Here is a 12,635-nt window from a genome sequence, read left to right as displayed (position 1 = left end):
TCCCTCTTTGATTTAGGACTGGGTTTCTTTTCAAAAGTCTGTTTTCCATATGTTGTCTAGGAAGCCCTATGTGACCCGTAGGGCCTCTTCCTGGTGATGTCCCAATGCACCGGTTTCTAGTATTGTACCAGCATGGGTGTGGGCGTCAGCTCTGTGGGGAGGTGACCCCATGCCTGCCATGCTTGCAATACCCCCCTGCTCTTGCCTGTATCGTCGTTATTGTTGACACGTGTGGGTGCTACCTTCATCTCTGCAAGTAGACTTATAGCAATTATTAGGTGCTCGATGACTCAACATCCCTGAGTGCTAATCTAGAATGGTGGTGATAGAAACCTACTTAGAGAGGGGCAGAAAAAGGACCTGCAAGGTGGCTGGGGACAGAGGCATGCAGTTAATTTCAGATGATACTAGGTTAACAGTTCACAAAGACTTGCAGGAGGGGGAGTGAATCAACATTTATCACAGTGAAGTGAGCATCCTACTTATTCACACAAAAGCATTTCACACACATGTAAACCTACTATACGTGGCATCTGACACCGTTCTTGTTAATACAGTTTGTGCCAGATGGGTTACGCTCTACATCATCTCTTTGAATTATGAGAAATTCTCATTGTTATCCTCGCGTACAGATGAGGAAAATGAGGCTTAGAGAGTGAAGTATGTGCTCGTATCACACAGCTTGTCTAAGGCAAAGCTGGGATCTGACTCTGGATTCGTGTGGCCTAAAGTCTGAAGTGTTCTCTTGCACCAGGTAAAGGAATAGTCGTTTTTTCTTTCCTGTATAGCTAAAGCAAATTCCATGCAGAACTCCAGAAAGGTAAAAAAGGTGAGGTTGAGGGGCCTCCCTGGTGGCGCAGTGGTTGAGAGTCCGCCTGCCGATGCCTGGGACACGGGTTTGTGCCCCGGTCCGGGAAGATCCCACATGCCGCGGAGCGGCTGGGCCCGTGAGCCATGGCCGCTGAGCCTGCGCGTCCGGAGCCTGTGCTCCGCAACGGGAGAGGCCACAACAGTGAGAGGCCCGCGTACCACAAAAAAAAAAAAAAAAAAAAAAGTGAGGTTGGGGAAAAAGTGCAGAGGGCAATGGAAGTAAGCCCCACCTGACCACACTAAGCTGGAAATAAGGTTAGCAGGGATATGGGTGTGTGTGTGTGTGTGTGTGTGCACGCGCGTGTGTTTTGGAATCATAGGAAGTTGTCCTGCTGGAACCAGTTGCCACACCCCACCCAGGCTTCTGTGCCTGCTCCCACAGGCCCCATCTAAAACAGGCTTTGGTCTGTCTCTCCCTTCTCTGAGCCAGTGGAAGTGGAAAGCGTTCCTCAGGTAGTGTGCTCACAGAGGCTGGTGGGAGAGGCGCAGCCAGGGTGAATTTGAACCTGATCACTATTATGATAACAAAAGAAAATGAAGTATCTTGAGGACATTATCTTCCTACAGAATAGAAAAGAAGTCTTCAGAAAAATAATAGAACATTCTGACACGTCTGTTTTCAGCACTCAACAAATATTTATTTAGCCCTGCTAAATAAATTTAGCGTGGTACCCGGCACTATTCTGTACACTGAGGGTGGCTCTGGAAGCAGATGACTATGACCTTATGGAATTTAAGTTTGGAGATTTGAGTGGTTGAGTATTAAGTGTAGTGACTCTTTAGTATATGAGGCTAATTTTAGTATGTTGGGCTAATTTTCCCCCTGCTCGGACCCCTCAAAATGTTGTGGGTTTTTTGTTTTTTTTTTCTGAATATCTGTCCCTATTTTAAAAACGTTTTTTAAAAGCTTTTTTTTAAAAAACAGTAAATCTATTCATGAGTTTTAACATTTTAAAATTTTATACTCCATCAGCTGCTGGTTTTAATGCTTCCTTATATTCTTCCAGAGATATTTTATTAAGTTTATAGACAATAAAACTAATTAAGCATCGTGTGTGGAAAACAGCATATGTACTTTTTTTTTTAAGTTCACCACAAAAATACACAAAAAGAAAAATGGTCCTTATTTTCGGCACCCTATTGTCTGTAAGTGAGAAACAAAAGACTACAAGATGTATTCTTTGTTTAAATAGATCATATGCAGACATTCAGGAAGCTAATTTTCATTTAAAAGCTCAACTATTTTTTTTTTAATTTTGAAGCATTTTTAAATCTAGGTGCAAGGAATTTTACGGGGCAAAGGCGCCAAGGAGCTTTGCTTCCAGAGTCAAGGGATGGTGGCTGTCCAGAACTCTCAGATAAGCTGGTAGAATACCTGTCATTCCCTTCCTTAAAGCTTTTCAGTGACTTTTCCTTATCTTGAGGCTCAAGTTGAAGGTCTTTTTGGGGGGGGGGGGGCCGCACCCTGCGGCCTGCGGGATCTTAGTTCCCCGACCAGGGATCGAACCCCCACCGCCACCCCTAACCCGCTTTCGGCAGTGAAAGCGCAGAATCCTCACCAACCACTAGATGGCCGGGGAACTCCCAAAGGCAGCATAAGCTCTGTGACCCGACTTCCCCTCCTGCCCCGCCCCATCTCTCTACCCTCAGTTCTTCTTTCCTGACCCCTCATACTTAATGTTCCAGCAACTACTTGGTCCTGCACACTTCTGCGATTTTCACTTAAATTTTTTCTGGTGGCTTTTTATGATGTCTTCTCTGGGCCACCCTTCCTATCATCTCTCTGACTAATCCCATTCATCCTTTGTAACCCTCCTTGGATGTCACCTCCTTCAGAAGCCATGCCTGATAACCCACCTCCCAGATGGTTGGTACGCCACCTCTGGGTTCTCCTATACTCCCTGACACTGCTGCCAGCATTGAATTATAATTACCTGCTAAGTGAAAATTTCCTCTGCCCTTCCTCCACAGGGTTTGGGTTCCTTAAGGGTGAGAAATATGACATCCATTTTTATCTCCCCCATCACTACCCTGACACTGCGACCTATCACTGTGCCTGACTTGAAGATATGGGTACCGTGCTAGATGCTCATGGGTTGGTCTGGGGAGGGGCTGGATGGTTATGAGGAGATCAGAGGGTGGTGCCCCCTACCTGGGGTGGGTAGGGTAGAGGTCATTTTTGACAGAATTAGAGAAACAGTGGGTAAGTTACTGCTTGAATGTCCAGTTTCATAATAGCTAGGCCAACAAATGATACCAGTAAAGACAAAGACATCCAATACCTTGTAGAATTAGCAAGAGTTCCAGTTGAAATATTAAGAGGGCAGAATCCTTCCTTAGAACATCTGGTTCCCAGGTTGCCAGCCTGGGAACAGGTTGGCCCATCATGCCCTTAATTCTGATGACCAGAGAAAGCACTGGTACCCTATGTGAACTCCTCCAGTTTCTGTTTTACCTGCACCTGGTCTGAGATTCTCCCACTACTTGGCACTTCCCCAACCTTGCCGTTTGTCCCATTCCTGGCCTACTCTCGGTTCCTGCAGTGGGCTTCCTCTGTTTGAATTTGACCTCAGCTACTGGCTTGGGGCAAAAAAATGTGGGCGTAAGGAAATGAAAGGTCAAGGAAAGACAACAATAGAAAGAAACTTGAGAAACATTTCTCCAGGTATAGCTCTCAGCAAATGTAAACACTGAGTTATTTGGAAGATATGTGTTGACTGGAAAGGTTACCAGGGGCTTAAACCTGGGTGGGGCTGGATCAGCCCCAGGCTTTTTTGAAGTGTGTGTCCTGTTCTCTGTACATCAGCCTAAATGTGCCGTTCAGTTCCTAGCACCGCAAAGGATGCATCAGTTACACTGATTTTACCAGGGACCAAGAATTATAACCATTGATGGACTGGTAGAATCATGTTTTAATGAACATCATTAGAACATTCAGGTTTATAATAAAGTTATCTTGGTGGGGGGGCCCGGATGATAATCCACACTGGTACTTATTGTGTCGATATGGAGATAAATTCAGATTGAAGGAGAAATTACACAAAACAGACACTTCCTTGGGTTCCTGTCCATTGAACAGAGTTTTCGAATGACCTGACTTTTGTATGGCCAGATAATATTAAATACACATAATAAGTTTGGACATGATTTTCAAAATATTGTATTAGCGATGTGGGCTTGTTTGGGTTCTTTTGCCTCCTTGGTAAGTGCTCTAGGCAATTCTTGGGGCAGTCATTTGGGTGAGGTCATAGGGCAAGGCTTATAATCTACAAGGTATCCTGGCTCTTGGGAACCTAGATGCCATGCTCCTTGTAGAGAAACCATAGGCAGGTTACAGGGTATTTACTTAATTAAACTATACCGAAGCTGGAGCTGTTTGAAAGCTCATTTATAATGCCTCTGGACATTGGCTGTGCTGTATAATACTTGGATCATCTTCTTCATTGGGGAATCTGTGCCCAAATATTTTTTGCCCCTGCTACCCTGTGAAGGAAATAATCTGGAAATACTGCCCTTAATTAGCTTTTAACCCCTAATCCCTAGAACGACATTATGCAAGACAAGAAAATGTGGATTTTAGTATATGTGCACATTTAATTAAGTACAAATACCGTTGCAATTGGTAAATAACCAGTAAGCTGAACTTAGCATGAATTCTTGCAGAAAGGATTAATGTATTGACAGGTACTGCTTTAGAGCTGGCAAGGCCATTTTTCCAGCTTTCATTCCACCTCCAGTTATTTTCTACCAACTGTCTGAAACTAATCTTTTCTAGAAGCATCAAGGTTTTACTTTTTTTTTTTTTTTTTTAACAAAGCATAGTATTGCATTTCAATTACTCTTTTTTTTTTTGGCCACACCATGCAGCATGCGGGATCTTAGTTCCCCAACCAGGGCTTGAACCTGTGCCCCCTGCAGTGGAAGCATGGAGTCCTAACCACTGGACTGCCAGGGAATTCCCTCAATGATTCTTTAAAACAGTAAAATATTAGTTGCATATCAAAGTCATAATAGATATGTAATCAGTGCCTCCATGATTTCGTTATCATCTGTAGCTCTGCTTTCTCTGAACCACGGCAACAGAATCTCCTGATATCCCCCCTGGAGTCCACATGATACTATGAAAAGGCTTTGGAACCTGATAAGTGTAGTTTACGTCTTGGCTCCCATTACCTGCTAACTATGTGATACTGGTCTTAGTCTACGCTGAGTCTGTTTACCCATCTGTGATGATAGAATAATAAATAGTATTTAGTTTCAGGATAAGTTATGAATATTAAATAAGACAATGTATGTAGTGCAGTGGTTACCAAACAGAGCAGGCTTTAGAATCCACTGTAGGGCCTGTTAAAACACGGATTGCTGGGCCCCAGCCCCAGGGTTTCTGATTCAGCAGGACAGGAGCAGGCCCCAGAATTTGTCGTTCTAACAAGTTACCAGGGGATAACCTTGCTAGAAGCCCACCTTGAGAACCGCTGGCACAGACCATCTTTTACAGATTGGCACGTTCGCAGATTTGCAGCAAATGCTGGTTCAGTTTATTTCCATCTCCTTAACTGAGGAAAAAGGCAGCCGCCAGTAAAAACAAAAGTGGATTTGTATAACGCAAAGCTTTACAGTGTTGGTTGCTTATGGAGGATACTGTTAAAGTGCCTTGCAGGTGACTGATGCTTGGGAAGGACTCGTGTCGAAGAAGAAATATCCCGGGCTTTGGAGTGAGACAAACCTGATGATGAATTTCAGCTCCGCCCTTATTAGCTTTGTGGCCTTGTGTACCCGAACCTTAAGCTCCTCAACCGCACAGTCACGATAAGGTGGCTACTTAGTAAACTTGTTTTGAGAATTGAATGAAAATATTGGGAGTAAAGTGAGAGGTGAAGTGTTTTTCTGTTTATTAATACGGTCTAGAATTCCTAAACTAATGAGATTCTCAAGGAAGGTGTTAAATAAAATCCATTTAAATGTCTTTTCATACAAAAGGACGTCTGCACCATGGCTCCACAACCATGTAAAACTAGATGTAAATACACCCAAAGAGGAAGAGGAGGAAGTATAACAAAATTTAAGCAGTATAACATGTTGGGATGAGTACTTATTTTTTATAATTTTGATTTCCCTTAACGCTATTGGTGTAAATTCTGAATACTGAAAAACCTCACTTAGGTTTTACAATAATACTGTGAAGTATGTTCTCACATCCATGAGAAGAGTGTTTCCTTAAAAATGCAAAGGACGAGTGTCTTCAGTACTCTATTTTTGAGATCACACCACATGAAAGGAACAGGAGCTGGGATTAATAGGATTGTTTTATTTTCTTAAACCTTACCATGTACAGATGTCTGTTTAGAATAAATGTAATTTCTTGGAAAAGGAAATCAACATAGCCAAGACTTGAAAGAAGTTAGAGAGTTTTTTCACAATCATTCTGTACAGGTTTCTGCTGACTCAACCACATCCTTCCCATTTCAATGTTCAAACAAATGTTGCCCCTCCTAGCTATTTACACAGGGATAATTTTAAAACTCTGTTATGAAATTTACAAACACAAAACAGAATGGAGAATGATACAGTAAATCCTCATGTGCCCATCAGCCAGTTTCAACAACCATCAACATACTACACACACTAAAAGCAAGAAAACGTAAAATTTATGACATCACTGAGTTGACTCAAATTTTCAGAAATGAGTAACTTCCTTTTTTTCAAAAGAAATGGAAAATTCCAATATTCCAGGCTAAGGCTTTCTGTATATCCCATAACAGCGATTTGCTGAAAAGTGAAAACCTTTTTAACCCAACTTTTCGGACATATTATATCAACCGTATTGAGTTTTCTTCTTCCTTTTTAATTTTTATTTATTTATTTTGGCCACACTGCACAGCTCGCAGGATCTTAATTCCCTGACCAGGGATTGAACCCAGGCCCTGGCTGTGAAAGCTCCGAGCCCTAACCACTGGACTGCCAGGGAACTCCCTCTTCTTCCTTTTTTAAATGGACAAAACTGAATCTATAAGCACAAGTTCTTCAAGCATTAGAGGCAATAATGCTTGTTAAGATGTTCATTTTCTTGGCCTTCCTCTTCCTGCAGGGAATGTGGGAGGAGTGTGTTACTAAGAGTAAGACTTGATTAGCGTGCAGTGTTTAGAGACACTTTTTCCATCTCTTCTAGCATCTGAATATTCTGCTTCGTCTATATAGGAAAAAAAAAAAGACAAATTGATAGTCTTATTATTTTATGAGTCCCCTGTATGTTTGAATTTGGAATTGACTTGAAGATATTTTGCAAATTTCAGCCAAATCTTAATGTATTTCCTGTTACCAGATGTTCTCATGGGCCTCTGTTGGGTTCAATCGTCTTGTTAATTTTTTATGTATATAATGTAATCTGAGATTGAAGGTTTCTCTGGTCTTACAGGGCAGCGCGGAGGGAAGAAAATGGACTCTGGCCTTCTGGCCTTGTCAGCTAACAGCTTGTTTGACACAAACTGTTAACCAACCTTGGCCTCAATTAATTTGGGTTTTAGGACTTAAAGTTGAGAAGGAATTTCTAGCTCCAGCCACTGGACCTTGTAAGAGGGGCCGGTGACCTAGATATTAGATATGCACATGACAAAATTATTTTCTAGGTTCTAGGCTCTGTCCTTAATTAGCTGTTTGACCTTGGGCATGTCACTTAACCTCTCTGGGCCTCAGCTTCCCCCTCTGTAAAATGAGGAATTTGAGCTAGGTAGTGAGATGGTGCCCACTGAATGTCGTTTTGGTGATAGGTTTTTTTCTTCTTCTTTTTTTTTTTTTTAAGTGGATGATTCTGGAAGGAGTAGAAACTCGGAATGCCTACTTCAAAAATAACAAAATGATTTTGTGAAGTGGGTGGGTAATTTCATACTAGAGTTGGAAAGGATAATCTAATCATTTAAAATTAGAGAAACCAAAGCCCAGGAAGGTGAAGTGATTTCTTTGGGTCACATGATTTAGCAGCTGATCTGGGTCACGAAGGTGGGACTTGTAAGTCATAATACAATAGACTTTATATATTTAGTGCTTCTCACAATTTCTCTCTGAAATACCCTAGGGACTGGAGGAAAAGGGCAGTAACTACATACTGAACGATGGGTTTTAATGACAGGATTCCATAAAAAGTGTTCAGAATTCATTTTTTAAAAGATAGTGAATATTACTATTTCTCAAATGAAAAATTCTCTGGGTATACTACAAAATAGAACTTTTAAATGTATCCATTTACCATGAAGGAGATCCATTCTGTTATACATTGTTGCTAAATCTGAAACAGCCCCCCTTTTTATTTTTAAATTTATAGGCAGTAAAATTCATTCTTTTTGGTGTCCAGTCCCTTGCGTTTTGGCGTTTGCATAGAGTCGTGCATTCACTACCATGATCAAGAACAATTCCATCACCTCCAAAAATTCCCTCATGGTGCTCTTTGTAATCAATCCCTGCCCCCAATCCAAACCCTTGGCAAATCCTGATCTGTTCTCCATCCCTATGGTTTCGCCTTTTCCAGAATGTGGTAAAAATGGCATCATAGAACATGATGCCTTTGGGGTCTGTAAAAGCAGCTTCTTATTCTTCCTTTCTTTTACTGTAATGACGTCATTTTGCATGTTCCAAGGTGAATATAATGGTTTCTTATAGATCCTCTGGCAGGTATCTGTTGAGTGTTGGTTCCATTTGGCATACTTTTCTTTTCCCATGTTGTATATTTATTTATTATTTTCTGTAAATAATAGAAATAAATAATAAATAAATAATAGTTTGACCTCTTATTTAAAAAAAAAAGTAGGGTCGTTTTTAGTAATATTATTCATTTGGGGTGATAAAGTAAATACAGCATGTAGTTATATCATTATGAAGCTTGAACTTGGTACGCTTTTGTTACCTTCGATTTGACAGTATCTGTGATTCAGAATAAATAATGGGAACAACCTGAAGTTAATTGGGAGAAGGGGGCAAGGAACTGAAGGGGCCAACATTTCTTTGAAGTCTCATGTTTTACAAATTTATGTAAATATCACATTCCCACCTACCCTATAACTTTCTTAAACGTTTCATTGAAATATAATATCATACATACAGAAAACCGCACATATCAGAATCGAAATCACTGAATTTTCAAACTGACCCTCCCCTGAGTAAGCGGAACAAAACCCCACGTTACTACAAGCACTCCAGGACCCGCCTCTGCTCCCTTCCAGAAGTGACGATCATCTTGACCCTCTCAACCAGGTCTGCTGCTTTTGTGTCATCCTAGGGCTTCTAACTGTAGCCCAGTGCTTTTCATCCAAATGTTCAGGTTAAATAGATGCTTCAAGAAGAAATGCTTGGGCTGTAGTGTGACTTCCTGTGTTTCTAAAAACTGCTGGAAACTCCTTGGGGTCGGGGGTGAGGGGTAGGGGTGGGGTAGGAGACCCACATACATCAGGCACATCCTAGGACACTTACTCCCATGTTTCTTCTCTTTTTAAAGTTTTTTTTTGCTTTTTTTTAAAAAGATGTTTCTCACATTTGCAGAAGAGTATAAACAGAAGTGCTTCTGCTGCTCTGTATAAAAGATTAGGCTTGTTATAGATAGGCACTTAGTTCCCAGAATTAGCAACCTATATATATATAACCCAGTGCATGCAGCAAGTGGAATTTACCACTGACCTTCAAATCCTTTGGACCTGTCTTGGGTTGTCAACAGGGGTTAAAATTAGACAAGAGTCCTAAGCAATGGTGATTTTTATTTGGCTGCTTTAACATGGAATTGGAAGGAATGTTTTATAACTTGGGAGTGAATTCTTGATTTACATCCAACTGGGTGTAACCTGGCACCTTGTTTTGAAGGTGAGGAAGGGAAGGCACTGCGTGCAGGGCAAGATGAAAATTTGTCTAATGGATTCATTAAGGACCTTTTGCCCAGGCGGGAAACACAGCAGTACAGGGCACGCTGTGTTCTATTGATTCCTGTAAGGAACGAACCAGCCATGAAATTGCTTTGCGTAATGTAGTGAGAAGGGCAATCAATACTGTAGATACTTTTATTTGAAACAGTCACATAAAATCTAGGAAATGCCGCTTGAAATGCATACACCTAATTCAAGCTATGAACAAACACATCTAAACAAATAGATCACAGAGAAAACTTATTACTTGATGCTCACATGATGCAAATAACAAAAGCTTAGGTCCTAAGGAAACAGGTTTTTGGACTGATAAACCCATAAAAGTGGTAAACATGTACATAAGGTATGTCCAAGCTCAGTTAAGGAAACTCAACCCATACATCTTAATGGTAAAGGCCAGTTGTAAAAGGTTATTTGCAATCTATATTTGGTATAGTTTAGTCAACTAGTTAACAGCTGTGTCATAGTCTTAAGGTGACATGGAAGTTATCTGTACAAAAAATGCTTTATGAAATGATGTTTTCTTAATGATGGTTACTTGTAAATGTAAGATTTTGTAGTGTTTTGGGTTTTTTTTTTAAACTTTCATTTTTGTTCTTTGTAGTTTTATGAGTCATTTGAATCCATTCGAATAAAGTGTTCGATTTTTCACAAATTATAGAATAATATTTTTAAGAAAAAAAAGGTAAAGATTCATAAGGTAAAGGCGCCGGGATGCTTGACACTATCTAATTTGGGGGAGTGGGAAAAAAAAAATTGGTCTCTTCTCTGAACTTTTATGTATTTTTGAAATCTTCAAAACTTACAAATAAAGTTGCTTTATTGGGTGAAAAATAAAATCTCTCCTTACCAAGGCATAATGTTTGGTGTTTTAGAAGCTGAAAAGTATTATCCCTATAAAGGGATGCTCAATGAAATAGTCTTTGAAAAGCAGGGATTCTCAACCATGGTATATTACACACTTCGCGACAACTTCATGAGGTGTAGGGACTGTTTTGATCCTTGTTTACAGTTAGGGAAACCCAGGAACAGAGAAGTTAGGTAACCTGTCAGTGGTCCCACAGTTACTAATTGGCCAAGCAGGCACTTGAACCCAGGCAATATAGTTTCAGAGTCTCTCCTTTTAATTACTATATTACATTGCCTCACAAATAAGAATTTACAAAGAACTTCCTTAAGACAAATTTCAGTACATTCAATTGTCAATTGAATTTTGTCAATTAAGCATTTTGGTACAGAGTGTCATACTGCTTTTCCAAAAATTGGTCCAGTTTGTACTCCCCCTGGCAGTTCTGAAACCCCTATTTCCCTACACCGTCTCCACCACTGGGTATTAACATTTTCTAAATCTTTGCCAGTGTGCTACATATAAAATGAGGAGAGGGTCAGGGACTATATAGGAAATCTATGTACCTTCCACTCAGTTTTGCTGTGAACCTAAAGCTCCTCTAAAAACAAAAAAGTCTATTAAAAAATTATTTTTTTTAGGAGAAGAGGCTATTTTAGGATTTAAACTTTACTAACTTTAGTTTCTAACAAGTATGAGCTTGTTTTCTTTTTCCTTTGTTTTAAAAACTGAGACATAATTGACATACAACGTTAGTTTCAGGTGTACAACGTAATGATAAGATATTTGTACATACTGTGAAATGATCACAAATCTAGTTAATATCTGTCACCACCACCATAGTTACACATTTTTCTTGCCTTATGATGAGAACTTTTAAGATTCTCTCCTAGCAACTTCCAGATATGCAGTACAGTATTAATAACTACAGTCACCATGCGGTGCGTTACAGCCCCTTGACTTACTTTGAGCTTGTTTTCTTAGATATTTGCATAAGTCAGGGTATAAAGAACTACATGAAAGTGGAAGACCGATTTGGGAATTCCCAAAAGGATGGCAGGACAGCCGGGTGCGTGGATAGTGATGAAGGATGACGTGGGCAGTATTGAGAGGTGAGGTGTGGAGACCCAGTGTTTCAGACTACACGTTGACAGGGCCAGGCAGACAATGTGAGCCAGTGAAACAAGGTGGGCAGCAGGGCAGCAGGAGAGCTCCAGGCTGGGTAAAGTTCTAGTGAATTGTGGGCAAGGGACTCTGACAGTCCAGACTTTCATGGGAAATTTTTTTTTTTTTTCCCACTGTTCTACCCCCCTTCTAGGGGGGTCAAACCAAACAGGCCTACCAATCAGATGTGGTTTCTGCCCATCTGCTATGTGTAGTCTGGGGACATAATTGCAAAAATCCTTTGGTGCCATGGTCGGCATTTTGGTTTCTCCCTGGCGTGAATGTGACCTAGAGCATTGAACTGCTGGACCCAGCCAGGTTCATGGTTCTGAGGGGCTAGCTGGGGAATTGGTTAGTGACAGTCTGAAGCAAAAGAAAAAAGTGCCAGTTTATACACAAGTTTTTGAGGGAAGAGATAACTTTAAACTGGGTCCCGGGAAGCGGAAGCAGCAATGCAAAATGAGAAGTGGAGTGGGGAGCTGGAATTCTAGGAAGAGGTGGAATGGACACCAGCAGAAGGGGTTTGGGATGGTAAGTCTGAATTTGCTTTTGTTTGTCGGAGGGTGAGTGATTGGTGGATAGACATCTCCAAGTGGCTTGAAGAAGCAGACACAGGGCAAACGGTTCAAAGTGATCCCGCATCCCCCAAATAGGAAGGCAATAGGGTCAACGCTAATCATAGAAAAAGCCATTTGCTGGTATTGCCAACAAATCGGGCAGACTGGAGGCAGAGAGACTGGTTTGTAGACAATTGAAATAGTCTTGGTGAGCCATGATGTCAAGCAGCTGGACTAGGGCAGCGCCCGCAAGGGAAAATGGTGGCATGAAAAGCCGGGTAAGGCTTGAAGAAC

At 40.9% G+C, this 12,635-nt stretch overlaps 1 protein-coding gene across 1 annotated transcript in view; it reads left to right on the top strand.

The window, feature by feature from the left end:
- The window catches only part of LOC136129215 (N-acetyllactosaminide beta-1,6-N-acetylglucosaminyl-transferase-like), a 31,611-nt gene that overhangs the window by 1,764 nt on the left and 17,212 nt on the right, over positions 1 to 12,635 (top strand). The window lies entirely within an intron of this gene.

The sequence above is a fragment of the Phocoena phocoena genome, chromosome 10, assembly GCF_963924675.1.
Source record: "Phocoena phocoena chromosome 10, mPhoPho1.1, whole genome shotgun sequence".
Taxonomy (NCBI): Eukaryota; Metazoa; Chordata; class Mammalia; order Artiodactyla; family Phocoenidae; genus Phocoena; species Phocoena phocoena.
This window is presented reverse-complemented; position numbering and strand designations above follow the sequence as displayed.